Below are 16,734 nucleotides of genomic sequence, written 5' to 3' on the forward strand. Positions count from 1 at the left end.
ATCAATTTGGACCGCCACGGGGGAGTGGTCAGACAGCCCGCAAGGCCGGATCACCGCCCCCTTCACTCTGTCTAGGAAAGCCCCCGGCACAAACACACAATCAAGGCGCGAAAGGGAGCCATGCACAGCCGAAACATAAGTGTATTCCCGCCGCTCTGCATGCAGGTGTCGCCAAACATCTACCCATCCTAGGCCATCAATCATAGCACTCAACCGTGTAGGGGAGGCCACAGGTGCAGCCCCCGGTCCCCTCTGCCTGTCCAATGCCATGTCTACCACATCATTCCAATCGCCACCAATCACAGCCAGGGAACGGGGGAGCTCAGTCCACAGGGCAAACAATCGCTCCGCAAGGGCCCATTGCAGCGGGGGAGGGGCATACACACTACCAAACACCACAGGCTCTACACCGATCTTCCCTTGTATAAACACAAATCGGCCCTGAGGATCAAGCCACTGACGCTCATGAGTGTAGGCCAGCCGTCTGTGGACAAGAATGGCCACCCCCCTCGAGCCCCTAGTAAACCCGGCATGGAACACCTGGTGGAAGCCAAACCGCTGCAGACTCAGTGCCTTAGTGCCCAACATGTGTGTTTCCTGAAGGAGGAGTACATCCGCAAGGTCCCTTTTTGCCCAGCGAAGCACAGCCCCCCGCTTAATCTTGTCCAGGAGCCCCCGAACATTCCAGCTCAGAATGCGCATGGAGGCGCCAGGAGACGCTGGACGTGGAACATCAGCCATTGTCATGAATAGGGAACCCCGGCGCTCCCCAGCACCCGACCCAGATCTCCCACACCCCAATTGCAAAGATCACAAAGAACACGTGCACCCCACAGAACTCAACCCCAGACCCCACACCCCAACTCCTCCCTCCCCCACCCCTATACCTCAACAAACAATGAAGCATCTGTCGCGGCATACGGTACTCCAGGCCCAAAACATAGTGCCGAAAGTCAAGCATGCCAATGGATCCCAACTAGCCCCCCCAACCAACTAGACACACTCCCGAAAACCACCCCCCAGTCCCAATAGGAGGAGGCAGCCCATATAACGTGCCCCGAACCCCATCAAACACACATCGAGGCTAAAGGCAGTGCGGCACATAGAACAGAAGGCCGCAATGGTCCCACATCTCCGCCAAAGAACAGAGTAATACTGCACCAGCCAATGTCGGTCCCACCGAGCAAAGTTCAGCCGCCACGGTGTAAGATCACAGATGAAAAGCAGTCAGTAGGTGGCCAGCCAACGATGATCAGACGTCCTTGTCAGATGTGTCCGTAGCATGTTGCGTGTCCCCTAGAAGGGGGTCCCGGGACAGGGATCGTCGTCGCGAGCGGGACTTGCGATGTTGTTTTCCTTTGCCCGGCTGATCCCCCCGATCCTGAGATGAGCTGCGTGAGGAGCCGGAGTTCAACCCGGCTGGGCGTGTGGTTGTAGTCTGACCGCCTCGTCGGTCCACCTGAAGACGGCCTCCGGAGTATCGAAGAAATGGGTCTTAGAGTTGAAGATCACCCGGAGGCGGGCCGGGTAAAGCAGCGAGTATTGAATTTTCAGGCCGCGCAGCTTGGCCTTGGCCTCCAGGAAGGAATGTCTCTGCTGTTGGACCAGTCTGGTATAGTCCGGGAATATCATGATCTTATGATTATCGTAGAGCAGAGTGTCTTTAAGCCGTGCCTCGCGGAGAATGACGTCCCTATCATGGAAATTGAGGATCCGGGCGATGATCGGGCAAGGCCGCTCCCCAGTCGGCGGCCTCTGCGTCAAGGCGCGGTGTGCACGCTCCACCACGAAGCAGCGCGACAGGGCCTCCGGGGGCAGCCAGCTCTCCAGCCACTGGGATAGGAAAGTGTCCATATGCCCCTTCTCGCAATCCTCCGGAAAGCCAATAAAGCGCAGGTTGTTCCGTCGCGCCCGTCCTTCAGCGTCCTCCACACGAAGCGCTAGGCCACGCTGAGTCTGTTCCAGGTCAGCAACCCTCTTCTTGAGAGCGCCCACGTCTCCCTCCACCGTCATGACCCTGGTCTCCGTTTCGGTGATGCGGGCGACCGCATTGCGAAGGTCCTGACGCAACAGCATCACATCGGCACCCACCGCGCCAATCTTAGCGTCCAACATGTCGCGGGACTGCGTAATGGCCGTCAGCAGCGCTGCATTGTCCGGTCCCGCATTCTGGCCTCCTCCGGCACCCCCTCCAGGGCCAGTGAATTTGTCGATAGGTCCCATTTTAGCGGCGGCTGTGCCACCACCACCTCTGGTCATGGCGGCAGCAGAGACGGCCGAGCAACACGCACCTGCAAGAGGGTCACCCCTCGTGAATGTCCACCGCTCAGGCCCCCGATCAGGGCTTTCGGGGCTCCTATGCTCCTGCACCTCCGGTCCAAGGATCAGCGTCGGTGACTCCGGGCAGAGGCTGCCAAACTCGAGGCTCCGGCTCCGCCCTCCTCGCGCCCAAGGCCCGCACCGCCACCACACTGTCCCTGGTGGTCACAGGGGGGACCCGGCTGCTTCAGGCTTCACGAGGCCCTCCCGCAGGGCCGCCTCACTGCAGCCCCCAGCTATGCCGGCAGGTCCGCAAGCTGCAGGGGGCTCCTCCGCTCCTCTTCTCCTCTCCCGGCCGGCACTCCAGCCCCCAGGCCACTGCTCAAACGGACACTGCAACGAGGGTCGCCGCCGGCCGGTGGAGCCAGGCGGGGCGTCTCCAAACTCGAGGCCCCTGCTTCAGCCAAGCGAGGCAGGCCGCCGTATGTCCTCCGCGGCTCCCCGGGGCACCAGCACCAGCCACCACCACTGCAGGGGCACTCAGGGATCACCCCAGTGCCTCGAGAACACCAGGCAGCCCGGGGATCAGGCAGACAGGGAGGCTCCACGGGCCGCGCTCGGGCCCACCGGCTCGGGGGCCGCCAAACTCGAGGCCCGGGCGCAGGTTCTAGGCCGCTCTCCGCTCTGGCCGGTTCCGATCCTCTGGGTGTCCCGGGAGCGCCGCTCCTGGGATCGGATGCCTCCCAGCACTATCCGCCACCGTCACCTCACTTGTGGCACAGAATTCAGGGTCCGAGGGCCAGGATAAAGGTAAGGATAATCACCGGGCTAGCGGGAGCTCTAGAGAGCCACGTCCGCCATTAGCGCCCGCTAAGCCACGCCCCCGGACCGCTGAATTTTGAACTGTCTGTAGTCGATGGCATAACCCTGCAGACAACCCGGTGTACAGAACGTTAGCATAATCCAAGTGAGAGGAAACAGCTGATGAACGGTGTGCAAGAAAATGGGGGAAGAGGAAGGAAGCTGAAGCGGATCGAGCGCACCAGATGCACGGCACTTGATTTGCCCGCTCTTACCTCTCACTGCCTTACCCGGGAAGTTTGAAAAAGGCTCACAGCGCCGCGCTGGCTCTACTATTGGTATGTTGCTTTTGAGAATAAAAAACTAGCTAGCATCCGCGCCAAGAATTTTCAGTTCTATTAAGGACACGGAGGCGAGGATTATGCTTCTCTTTCTTTTATTTGCTACTTATGTGCGTATAAAATGCCTATTAAGTGCTTTAGAAATATGTAGCCCAATCTTACTAAACAGTAACCTCCCAAACCAAAAATTTCCTTCTGGGGCATGTTTTCTATAGTCCATTACTTCTTTGATAAATGGCCAACTAATAATAAATATGTCAACAGCTAATATTATCCATCCTACATTTCTAAACCTATCTACCTGTTGGTGTTTCTACAATGAGAAAGTCCTGGATTTCACAGGTACAGTATCTACTCCAGAGGGAGTTTCATTTAGTATTAAAGAATTGTTACAATTATGCGTTTCAGCTACTGCAATTATGTGGGGTTCAATAATTTAAGGTTTATGAAGGATGTTTGTCCTGATGGGTGATCATATTACATAAGTTTTTAAAAACTATGTCTGCAACTTTTATAGCCAAGAGGTTAAAGTCAACTGACGGAAGTCGGTGTTCATTCCCAAAGTTGGGGCCACCTCCTGTTCATGGTGCCATGGCATCTCAATATTTTATGATGATTTTTACCGTTCCAGACATCTGGAAATATGTTGATTGGTTTTCTTAGCCTACGTTTAAACAGTTTGTTATAAACGGGTGATATAGCTGTAGTTGTGTTTTTGCTAAGCGTTAAAATAGCATAATCCGAAGCCTCCAGTCCTGTAATAGAATAAAAAATTAGCTAGCATTCGTGCCAAGAACTTTCAATTATATTAAGGACACGGAGGCGAGGATTATCCCACCTGGTTTTATTACAATGTTGATAATAAATCACCCACCCACATGTATTTAATATTCTGTATAAGCAGAAGTTACGGGTTTTTTCCCGGTCTCCTTTCAGGTTCTGGAAAAGAAGACGGAGCAGAAGTACTTTGGTTTAGAAGATATAAACTTTCCAGTTTGGTTATGGTTCTTCCATGTTGGAGAATGATCGTTGGGTCTCATGTTCCTTATTTTGGACTGAAATTGTTAACGTTATTCACCCGTCAAGGTTCGAGCAAAGAAAGAGGAGCAGAAACAGGATGCAGTGGTCTTATAGGGCTGTACAGGGTGTGATGTATTATAAGCATCATGGGAAATGTAGGTTTATTTGCATACAAAACGATTTTCATTGGCTGCTGTGGGTAGCAAATAAAAGAAAGAGAAGCATAATCCGAAGCCTCCGGTCCTGTAATAGAATTCCAGCTGATCGTAATTTCGCCCAGGATCTCAAATCCCAGGAAATTGACACAGCACTGATCACACGGGTCGGACACAGTGCGCTCAGCATAAGCTTTGTAATGGATGAGAAAGGAAGCTTCTCCCTGCTATGCGCACTGCATGCTTGCTTTTCAAATCTCTTGAGTGAGTCTGTGAGGCACTTTGAGTGTGTAAGTAAGCCTCTGCTCTGCTCTGTGGTTTAATGAGGGAAAGAATTTCTGCCTCATAACTGTGAACCATGTCTTTTTCGGAAGACTGCTTAACAAGCTGCTCCCCTCCCTCAGTTTTGGGAACTTCCAGCATTTAAAATGGCTTCTCCTTTTTAAACAAAACTAAAAGACTACCCAACACTCTCCCAATTTGCATCATTCAAAATAGCTATAGGAAGAGGAAGAACATTAGTTACTTACCTGTAAACTGTGGTTCTCCAGTATTGGTGTCTTTGATAGATTCACATGCTTGAACACTCCCCGTCGTCGAAGTGGGAGTCCCACGGTACATAAAATAGTAGTAATATATATATATATATATATATATATATATATATATATACACACACATATAGAAAATTATACAATTTATCAATATACATAAGAAATGTAATACATATAAATTATATAACGTAAAGTTAAAAGTACCATAGAACTGAAAAAAGGCCCATAGAAGCCTTAAAGGGAGAATTCACTCTAGTAACATATAGTCATTATAATAGTCCACATTCCAGCCAATCAGGCAACAGCACCCTCTAGAACCTTCTCCTCAGAAGCTCAAGCCCTCAGATTTTCGTAGCACCAAAGTGACCAAGAGTGTATGAGGAGAAGAGAGCCTCTCAGGGGAGGAAGGGTGGGTCGCATGTGAATCTATGAAAGACACCAATACTGGAGAACCACAGTTTACAGGTAAGTAACTAATGTTCTTCTCCAGTATTAGGGGTGTCTTTCATAGATTCACATGCTTGAATAAGAGTAGAAAGCAGTAAAGTAATACATGAGTCATAAAAGGCAGTTCAAAACCAGGATAAGTAAAACTATAGTATTATTAATATAGCATACATTGAGACATAGGTCAAAAACCTTTTATGACAGGAGGCGGGAAGTAACAGAGGCTCACCTTAATTAAACAGATTTCGTAGCACAGCTTGGCCTACAGCAGCAGCCGCGGCGTCCGCTGACTCAAGACAATAGTGCCTCGTAAACGTGTGTCTGCTCGACCACGTTGCAGCTCTGCAGATCTGGCGCAGAGGCACTTCAGCAAAAAGGGCGGTAGGTGATGCCACAGCCCTTGTCGAGTGTGCTCGCACCGGAGCAGAGAGAGGCTTTCCGGCCCGGCAGTGGCAGAAAGAGATGGCAGAAGAAATCCATCTAGTAATGGATTGTTTGGTGACTGGTTGTCCTTTGCATATTCGGCCATAGGCCACAAAGAGCTGGTCCGATTTACGAAACGGAGCGGTGCGCTGGATGTAGAGTTTCAGGCAGCGGTTTAAATCCAAGGAATGCAAAGAACGCTCAGCGGGAGACTGAGGGTTTGGGAAGAAAGTCCTAAGAATGACGGGCTCATTCAGATGGAAATCGGAGGGAACTTTGGGAATAAATTTAGGATTTGTATGCAAAGTAACAGCGTCCTTGGAGAATTGAAGAAATGGAGATTGAATTGTAAATGCTTGGATATCACTTACTCGCCTTGATATTGTCAGCGCGAGCAAAAGAGCAACCTTCCACGTGAGGAATTTTAAGTCCGCTGAATGGATTGGCTCAAAAGGAGGCAGGAGGAGCTGAGATAAAACCAGATTCAAGCGCCACAAAGGCGGAGGACGACGTATAGGCAGATACATTCGAAAGAGGCCTTTGAAGAACTGCCGAATGATCCGAGAGGAATACAAAGATGTGGTGCCATCATGACGAAAGCGGGAAATCGCTGCCAGAAAGACTTTAAGAGTGGAATGAGACAGTCCTGATTTCGCTAGAGATAAGAAAAAAGGCAGGATTTGCCCCGGCTTGGTGAGCATTGGATCAAGAGATTCCTCGTGACACCAGCGCCAGGATACTCCATGGAGTCGCAGTGCGCTTTACAAGTACACAAACATTTACATTTACACCAGACACAAAATCGCTTCCATTTCAATTGATATGTTTTAATGGTGGAAGGAGCGCGTGCATGAGCCAGCACGTTCCTGCGCTCCGGAGTGATATTCAGACCTTCAAACTCATTGTGTTCAGGTTCCAAGCATGCAGTTAGAGATATGCCGGATCTGGATGGCAAATGCGGCCTTGGTTCATGGTGAGCAGGTGAGGCAGAGGGCGAAGAGGTATCGGATCGCACATGGACAATAGGAGGAGGTCCGTGAACCACGGGCGACGTGGCCACTTGGGCGCAATCAGTATGACATGGCATGGTTGAAGCTTCATCCTGTGCAGCAGGCGCAGAATGAGAGGGAGCGGGGGAAAAGCGTAGACGAATTCGCTCGACCAGTTGATCGAAAAAGCATTCCCGCTCGACTCTCTGTGGGGATGCCGACTTGCAAAGCGTAGGCATTTGCAGTTGGTTGGAGTCGCAAACAGATCCAGTTGTGGTTGGCCCCACTGGCGAAAGATGTATTCCAGAATGGGTTGGTGGAGTTCCCATTCGTGATTGTGTGCCAGAGATCTGCTGAGACAGTCGGCGAGGGTGTTGGGAACGCCCGGCACATGAACTGCTGTCAGGTGAAGTTGATGTTGAATTGCCCAATTCCAGATTTCTTGCGGCTGTTTGGAAAGAAGTAGAGTTCTCCTACCTCTCTGCTTGTTGAGGTAGTGCATGCTGGTGGTGTGGTCTGTCCGCACCAGCAGTGATTGGCCTTGTATCAGTATCCGGAAAGACTTTAGGGCAAGGAAGATAGCCAAGAGTTCTAGACGATTTATATGCCATGTGCGATGAGCTGCAGTCCACTTGCCCTTGACCGACATTCCGTCGAGGTGTGCCCCCCAACCCTCCAAGGAAGCATCCGTTGTGAGGGTGAGTGTAGGAGCTGTTTCCTGGAAGGGCCGCCCGGCGGCGATATTCGGAAGGTGAGCCCACCATTCCCAAGCTGTTTGAATGCAGGGGATCAGGTTGAGTTTGTCGTTGAACGACCCCGAAATTTGTTTCCATTGTGTCACCTCCTCCTGTATGACTCTCATGTGAAGTCTGCAGTGTGGGATCAGATGAATGCAAGAGGAGGCCATGCCCAGAAAAGATTTCAAGATCCGGACAGAAACGGACTTGTTTGATTTTAGATAAGCGACCATCTTGAGTATGCGAAGTTGTCGCTCCTGGGACACAAACACCTGTGCTAGACGAGAATCGATTAACGCTCCTAGAAAGATTCTCTGTTGTGAGGGGCGAAGATGAGACTTTTCCTGATTCACAGAAAGGCCCAAGGTGTGAAAAAGTGACAGACAGGTCTGAGTATGCCGTCTTGCTGTTTGACGTGTCTGTGCTTTTATTAGACAAGGGTAAAATTGAATGCCTTGCAGGCGAAGGAAAGCTGCGACCGGAGCAATGATCTTCGTGAAGACTCTTGGCGCTGATCGAAGGCCGAAAGGCAACACCTTGAACTGGAAGTGCTTCGATCCGACAGTGAAGGGAAGATATTTTCTGTGTTTGTGATGTATTGGCACATGAAAATATGCATCTTGGAGGTCGATAGTGGAGAGGAACTCTCCGGGATTGAGGTATTGCAAAATTTCCAGTAGGGTCAACATTCGGAAAGTTTGTGATTTGATGAATTTGTTGAGGGCTCGTAAGTCCAGAATGGGGCGCCATTCTCCCGATTTTTTATTGATTAAGAAGAAGCGGGAATAAAAGCCCCTGCCCTGTTGTGCTCGAGGGACCACTTCGACATCCCCTTTTTGTATCATGATCATGACTTGAGCCAACAGATCTTTTAGATGAGGTGGGGGGGACCAGAAGGTTGACGGGTGGGTGGAAATTTTGTAAACTCGAGAACATGTCCTTTCGAGATGACATCTAGGACCCAACGATCCGAGGTGATATGAGACCAATTCAAGAAGTTTTTGGAGATTCGACCTCCAATCTTCATAGTCGGAGAACACTTGTTGGGGAAGTCACTGCTTTTTGGAGGTGTTTCCCCCTCTGTAATGATTTTGCCTCCGATAAGGTCTTGAATCGGTCTGGCGATTTTGAGATTGGTAGCTGTATCTTTGCTTGTTGTGGCTATAGGAGCGATATTGGGAGGAGCCACGAAAATCTGAAGAGTCGCCTCTGCCACGTGCTCCTCGAAAAGGCCGTTCCCTGTACTGGAGGCTTCCTAAGGCACGAGCAGTATCTGTGTCCTTTTTAATGGATTCCAGAGAGTCGTCGACATGCTTGCCAAAAAGGGAATCATCATTGTATGGCAAGTCGAGAATTCTCGCCTGCACCTCTGGGCGAAAAGCCGTAGATTTGAGCCAGCCCTGGCGTCGTAAAACAGCGGCTCCAGCAAGTTGTCTGAACCCTGTTGAAGAGATGTCAACAGCTCAATCTATAATCTCTGAAGAGATTTTTTCTCCTTTTTGGACTATCGTCTGGGCCTCGGCTCGGACGGAATCTGGGAGCTGGTCAATCAGAGCTGCGATCTCTGACCACATTTGGCGGTCATATCTTCCAAGGATGGCCAGGGAGTTGGCCGCTCTGACCGTTGTCGCAGCCATGGTGGTAAATTTCTTGCGATAGAGTCCAACCGGCGTCCTTCTTGGTCCGGAGGGGAGGTTAGCGGAGTGGCCGGATTCCTTGAACGTTTCTGGGCAGCCTGCGTTACAATGGAGTTCGCCTTATGGTGTGAAACAAGGCATGCTGGAGAGTCTGCAGGCGCCTTGTACTTTTTGTCCAGACGTGCTAACACAGCTGGGATGGAATTTGGTCGTGCCATAAGTTTAAGGCCTTCTTGCCAAATAAAATCAATAATTGGGATGGTATGGGTTTGTTTGAGAGGCTGATCTTTGAAATCATAGAGGAAGCAATCCGTTTGCTGCATCTCTAAGGTTAAATGGAAACGTTTGGCAGCACGCACCATTAAATTATGAAAGCTTCCAATGTCCACCTGCGGGGATGGCAAAGGCGATGTCGGTGGCGTAGATGGCGTTTGGGCTCTATAATCATCCCAATCCGCGAGGACGTTATCTACATCCTGATCAGTGTCCTGGTGCACATCCGCATCATCATCTGTATCTGGCTGCGGATGGACCGGCGTCTCCGCATGTATGGGTGTTGGCGCCACAGGTTGAGGAATTGGTGAAGTAGGCGCAGATGGAGGGAACCTGCGATTATAATCATCTTACATATTCTGCAGGTTGGTCACCGAAGAAGACGGTATTTGAGTCATTCGTTCCTCATGAGGTGCCTCAAAGCGAGCATCATGGACAGGAAAGAGAGCACCCCCTTCCTCCTCATACTCTTAATCATCTTCTTGGCACTTTATATTGAGTTCAGATGGACTGGATGCAGGGCGAAAAACATCATTCACATAGGAACCGTCATCAGAATCGTCTTCTGCAGACTCAAATAATTGCGTTGGAAGAGTTTCAGTCATAGGACTCAAAGGAACCACTGAAGCTTAGCCACCGTGAAAGTAGTTGCAGTAGCGAGTGAATGGTGTGTCGTCGACGGTCCCGTCGACGAGGTGGCAGTGGAAACAAATGTAGATGGCAATGGAGCCGTCGACGGAGATAATATCTTCTCCCTTGTCTTCATTGACTTAGATTTGCCGTCGAAGGAGTCGTCGACGAAGAGGAAGTCGTCGACATGGATGTCGCCGTTGACGAGACAGTCGTCAACAAAGGTGGAATCGTCGGCGTAGACGGCACCGTTGACGAGGATGTTGCCGTCGATGAACTGGTAACCATAGACGAGGGTGCAGCAGTCGACGAGGTTTTGGCCGTCTACGAGGTCTTGGCCGTCTACGAGGTCTTGGCCGTCTACGAGGTCTTGGCCGTCTATGAGGTCTTGGCCGTCGACGGTGTCTTGGCCGTCGACGGTGTCTTGAACGTCGACGAGGTCTTGGCCGTCGACGAAGATGTGATCGTCGACGAAGATGTGGCCGTCGACGATGGACGCGTCGGCGGGGCCTTCGATGATGAATGCTTCTTAGCCACAGGCGTCGACGATGCAGGTTTAATGGCTGTCGACGATATCTTGAGAATAGAGGAAATAGGCCTCACCTCTGGGAGCGTCAACGAGGTAGACGTCGTCATCGTCGTCTTTATAGATATAGAACATGTTGTCGTCAACGTTGGTACAGCGTCGACGGATCTCGTAGTCGTCGACGGACGCGTCGACGGTCCCGTCGACGAGCTGGCGCCTGTTTTAGATGACGAGGGCACAGCTTGGGATTGCGACGCCAGAGAACCAGGTCCCGTAGGCGTGGAGGCTAGCAAATCCCGTGGGGAGACAGATTTAGAAGCGTCGACAAGCTTCTTTCTCTTCAGGAAAGGAGAAGGCATCTCAGTGTCTGACCCACGCTTAAGAGGCTTTAGAATGGAAAGAAGACACGCTTTCCATGTCAGAAACAGGATCTTCGGAAGTCTTCAACTTCTGTAGCCACAGAAGGAGACGGGCCTCTCTATCCTTTAAAGTCTTTGAGGAGAAGGTCCTGCAAAACTTACAGTTTTTTTACTTCATGGTCCGGATAAAGACAGTAAATACACTTACTGTGAGGATCTTCATGAAAAAGGCGAAGCTTTCCACGGGATGAACAAGGTCTAAATAAAGATTTTTTAGTTGAAGACATCTTGACAGTTGAAATGAGCAAAAGAGTTGAAGAAACTGAGCAGAGCTCAGGGAGACTCCCTTCACACGACGTGTGGTAAAAAGTCTGAGGGCTTGAGCTTCTGAGGAGAAGGCTCTAGAGGGTGCTGTTGCCTGATTGGCTGGAATGTGGACTATTATAATGACTATGATATGTTACTAAAGTGAATTCTCCCTTTAAGGCTTCTATGGGCCTTTTTTCAGTTCTATGGTACTTTTAACTTTACGTTATATATTTTATATGTATTACATTTCTTGTGTATATGTATAATTAAATGTAAATGTAAATTATAATATATAATTTTCTATATGTGTGTATATATATATATATATATATATATATATATATATATATATATATATATATAATCCAAGATTCCTGTCCACCCTCCAGGGTACAGAAAAAAGGTCGGGTTTTGATTTGCTATTGATTTATATACACGTAGTGGCAACATAACTCTGAGTATATAAAGGACTTTGTTGTTATATTATGTATCTATAATACGTGCATGCTTTATGGTGAGCCCACTGGGGCGTGAGTCTTAACCATATAACCACTACAAGATGGCGGTCAAAATAATGATATGAAATGCGCATAGTCCTATGTCCATTACTATCACAGGGTGTATGTATACGGGTGGAAAATGTGCTGACACTACCGTGAGCAAGCCTAACGGCGAAACGCGTCGGCTTTGTTAACCTTTGTTGGTAAATAAACACTTTTGAATATCTCGGAGTGTCCCGACCTTTTTTCTGTACCCTGGAGGGTGGACAGGAATCTTGGATTTATTTCTTCAAAAACCCCGGTTTTGAGGGAGGGACCGCTGTGCAGTTTGAGCCCAGGATTACCGGCACGTTGTGCAAAAAACAAATCGTTTCTAATCCGGGCTCCACCCCTACTACCCGTCCGAAAAAGGCGCCAAACAATTTTAATCGTCAAACGCCACAGTACGGGGGAGATCCAGTGCGGACCGCAAATAGAGACCATCGAGTAGCGGTTTCAAAATACAGTAAGCGGCGCCATCGGCTTTCTAGACCGAGCAAAGCTACGCAGTGCCAGCTACACTGTATCAACTTGACTACCGTATTATCAGGAAAAGCACTGGAAGATCGCTGTAGGGGGAACAGATCAACCCACGCTATCCGAATTAAGGGAGAGCTAAGGCTGAACCGAGATACAGAACACGAACAACGTGTTTAGAGTACCACGTTATATTTGTTACCACAAATGGCAAACAATTGGGAAAGCAAAAGAAAAGAAGCTTCCAATAGACTGTTTTTCACACAAAGTATGGAAACTGCTGCAAGTGCACAAGAGGGCAGTGTACAAACCCTGGAGACTAATGAAGTGAAAATACTATCAATATTTGAGAAACTGGAGAAACTGCATAGAAAGGAACTCGCCAAATGGTGGGAAGCTGAGTCTCTTCAGAAATACATCGATGTGGGCCGGGTCCCGAGGGGGCTTCGCCTATATACAATTCCAACGTACGAAGACCCGGATCCGGAGATGCTCGAAGAGTGGGCAGATAACTCGAAGGAAAGCTCGACGGTAATGATGCGCATATTAATCAAATATGCATTTAAAGACAGGAGCAAAATAATGAAAGAAATCGGAATACTTTTGGAGGAACTTTTAAAACTTACAACACAGGAAAAAATAGATTCCTTCATGGAAAAAATGCAAGTACGCCTCAATAAAGTAGAAGAAGAGATTACCGCCCGCAAACAACGGAAATTTATAAGAGACTACAAGGACTACCAAGCGGGTAGAACCCTCACGTTCCACAAAAAATATGACCACCTATTTGCCGAAGGGGAGCAGGGACAGAACAACAAATCGCGGAAGACAACACATGTCCCAGAAGAAGCGACAGCGACAGCTCAAACCGAGGAGAGCGAAACCTCGGATAGCAATATGTCGGATGTGTCCCTGGAGAGGCTTAGCCAGCGGGAGCCAGTGGCAACCCCGAACCGGAATAACTTTCTGAAACAATTCCAGGCAATAAGCAAGGCGAAACAAGTCCAACAGAATGCACAAGAAAAGGAACAGGATTTTCGGAGGGGCCGAGGACCACGCGGCAGAACGCGAGGAACAAGAGGAATAAAAAAGCCAGAAGAAGGTGCAAGAAACGACATACCCGCAGCTTCACCGATGGTAACAAGAGCAAAGAGAGGGAAGCAATGACTGTCATCAACATCTCTAACCGTGAGTTAAACAGTATAGAAACAAATGTACTATCGTTAGGATTATCCTTTTGCCCCACTAAAAATATGGATTATGTGCAGACCCGCATTGACATTTTCTACTTTTTGCGTAAATTGAAATTGAGGAAATGGTTCCACTTACATCCTATCCCGGGGGGAGTTAATGAGGACATTATCAGTACACCCACAATCTCTATTGCGGATATTGACGTTTTACAAACATTATGTGAACTGGATGAAAATGTGGTACACCATGATAACCCTATACTCAATTTACAAGATACAGATCTGGTCTTAGATGCTGCAGGCGGTAGTGGCTTCAAGCCTAAGTCCAAATTCCTTCCTGTGGTACATTGTGAGGCCATAGAGGTGTTCGAAAAAAGTGTCACCAAAGAACTGAAAAAAATTCGTTATAAAAAATATGGGAACACAAGACCTAACCTCAATAAAGAACAGGTGACTGCCATTGATAGTCTTAGAAATGATCCAACTATCACTATAAAACAATCAGATAAAGGCGGCAATGTGGTGGTGTGGGGGACACAGGACTACATCAGAGAAGGAGAACGCCAACTATCAGATGACACATGCTACAAAACAGTAGAGAAGGGAATTATGGAAACTGCACATAGGAAGTATGATGCAATGTTGGAGGATTGGAAGGATAAGGGATTGTTAACTTGGGAGGAATATGGTAGCCTAAGGTGTAGGCATGCAAAGACACCTCTACTATATTTACTCCCCAAGTTGCATAAGGACCCTAAGAATCCCCCGGGGAGACCCATCGTTTCGTCGATGGGATCCAAGCTGGAAATGACATCAAAATACATTGATTTTTTCCTCAGGCCCTTTGTTATAGCCCTACCGGCATACCTTAGGGACACTATGCACTTCTTGAATATGATTGATGGAATACACTGGGAATCTGATTTTTTGATGATTACTCTAGATGTTACGAGCCTATATACATCCATAAAGCATAATGCAGGGATTCGGGCAGTCAGACATTTTTTGAAAGCAAGATCCATCTCATTGTTAATGCATACTGAAATGTTGATTGATATGATCTCATTCTGTTTGTCTAATAACTATTTTTACTTTGATGATCAACTGTATGTACAGTTACAAGGGACAGCGATGGGCACTTGCTTTGCCCCAAGTTACGCCAACCTATTCATGGGTTGGTGGGAGGAGCAAGTGTCCAACTGCTTAGAACAGTTCAATGACCAGGTTGTCATGTGGACCCGGTTCATTGATGATATTTTTGTGATCTGGAGGGGAGATCATAAGAGTGCTATAGAATTCATCAAGGAGCTGAATGATAATGATTTGAACATCCAACTAACCTCACAGATAAGCAGGAACTCTTTAGTATTTTTGGATGTAGAGGTACAGGTGCAGGGGGATCATCTTAAAACCACACTGCATAGAAAGTCTACTGCCGGGAATAGCCTACTAAGTGCCTCGAGTTCGCACCCATTTAGTCTCATACAAAGTATTCCCTATGGGGAACTAATCCGGGCAAAAAGGAACTGCAGTAACAATGAGGAATTTGAGAGAGAAAAGAACACCATGTGCGAAAGATTTACAGAAAGAGGCTACTCTAATAAAGTGATCAAAAGGGCAGTGAACAAAGTTAATGAACTAGAGAGAACAGCACTACTCAATCCTAGAGTAAGAAATGATGATAACGAGAATAAGATCAGATTTATTACTACATATTCCAGTCAGGCCTTCCAGGTGCGCAAGATTCTCAATAATAACTGGCACATATTAAAAACTGATGCCACACTGGATAAATGTTTACATGAATCCCCCCAGATTACATTCAGGAGAGGAAAGTCACTGAGGGATGAACTGAGTAACACAACCAAAAACACCAGAGGACAGAGTAGAGGGATGGCAGGCTTTTCTTGCTGTATGCGCTGCAAGGCGTGCACATACAGTAAAAACTGTACGACACTCAAGATCCCCAACAGTGACAGAACCTTTGAAATAAGAGGAGATTTTGATTGTAACACGGAGATGTGTGTGTATTGTTTAATATGCCCGTGTAACAAATGGTACATTGGTAGCACCAAGAAAAAGGCCAAACTTAGAGTGTTGGAGCACAAAAGAGCTATCAAAAACAATAATGAATTATATCCTGTTGCTCGTCACTACAAGAGCTATCACAATCAAAATGAAAAACTCCTGGCCTTTGTGGTGTTGGATTCCATTAGACCTCAAACCCGTGGGGGGGACAGAGAACACCAACTCAGAGTTTTGGAGTCTAAATATATTATCGACTTCGAATCTCTAATGCCCATCGGGCTAAATTCCAGTGAAGAATTAGCAGTCCATTTGTGTTGAAATGAATAGATTATACAGCCAGGAACTTCTTGTATATAAATATTGCTGCAAACCTAATAGGAGTTTTTTTATGATAGATAACAGTTTTTAATCTAGTATTGTCTTTTCTTTTGCTATGATATGTGAGCACCACGTTTGTTTGTATTTTCAGGACTTTGCAGTTTGATGAGGAGAAACTATTTTGGGGGAGTGATTCTGATCATGTGGCAAGACCCTCGCAACGTTTGCCCACTTGGGCTGGACTTTTTTGATTTGCTATTGATTTATATACACGTAGTGGCAACATAACTCCGAGTATATAAAGGACTTTGTTGTTATATTATGTATCTATAATACGTGCATGCTTTATGGTGAGCCCACTGGGGCGTGAGTCTTAACCATATAACCACTACAAGATGGCGGTCAAAATAATGATATGAAATGCGCATAGTCCTATGTCCATTACTATCACAGGGTGTATGTATACGGGTGGAAAATGTGCTGACACTACCGTGAGCAAGCCTAACGGCGAAACGCGTCGGCTTTGTTAACCTTTGTTGGTAAATAAACACTTTTGAATATCTCGGAGTGTCCCGACCTTTTTTCTGTACCCTGGAGGGTGGACAGGAATCTTGGATTTATTTCTTCAAAAACGCCGGTTTTGAGGGAGGGACCGCTGTGCAGTTTGAGCCCAGGATTACCGGCACGTTGTGCAAAAAAAAAAATATATATATATATAT

The sequence above is a fragment of the Lissotriton helveticus genome, chromosome 4_1 (assembly GCF_964261635.1).
Source record: "Lissotriton helveticus chromosome 4_1, aLisHel1.1, whole genome shotgun sequence".
NCBI lineage: Eukaryota > Metazoa > Chordata > Amphibia > Caudata > Salamandridae > Lissotriton > Lissotriton helveticus.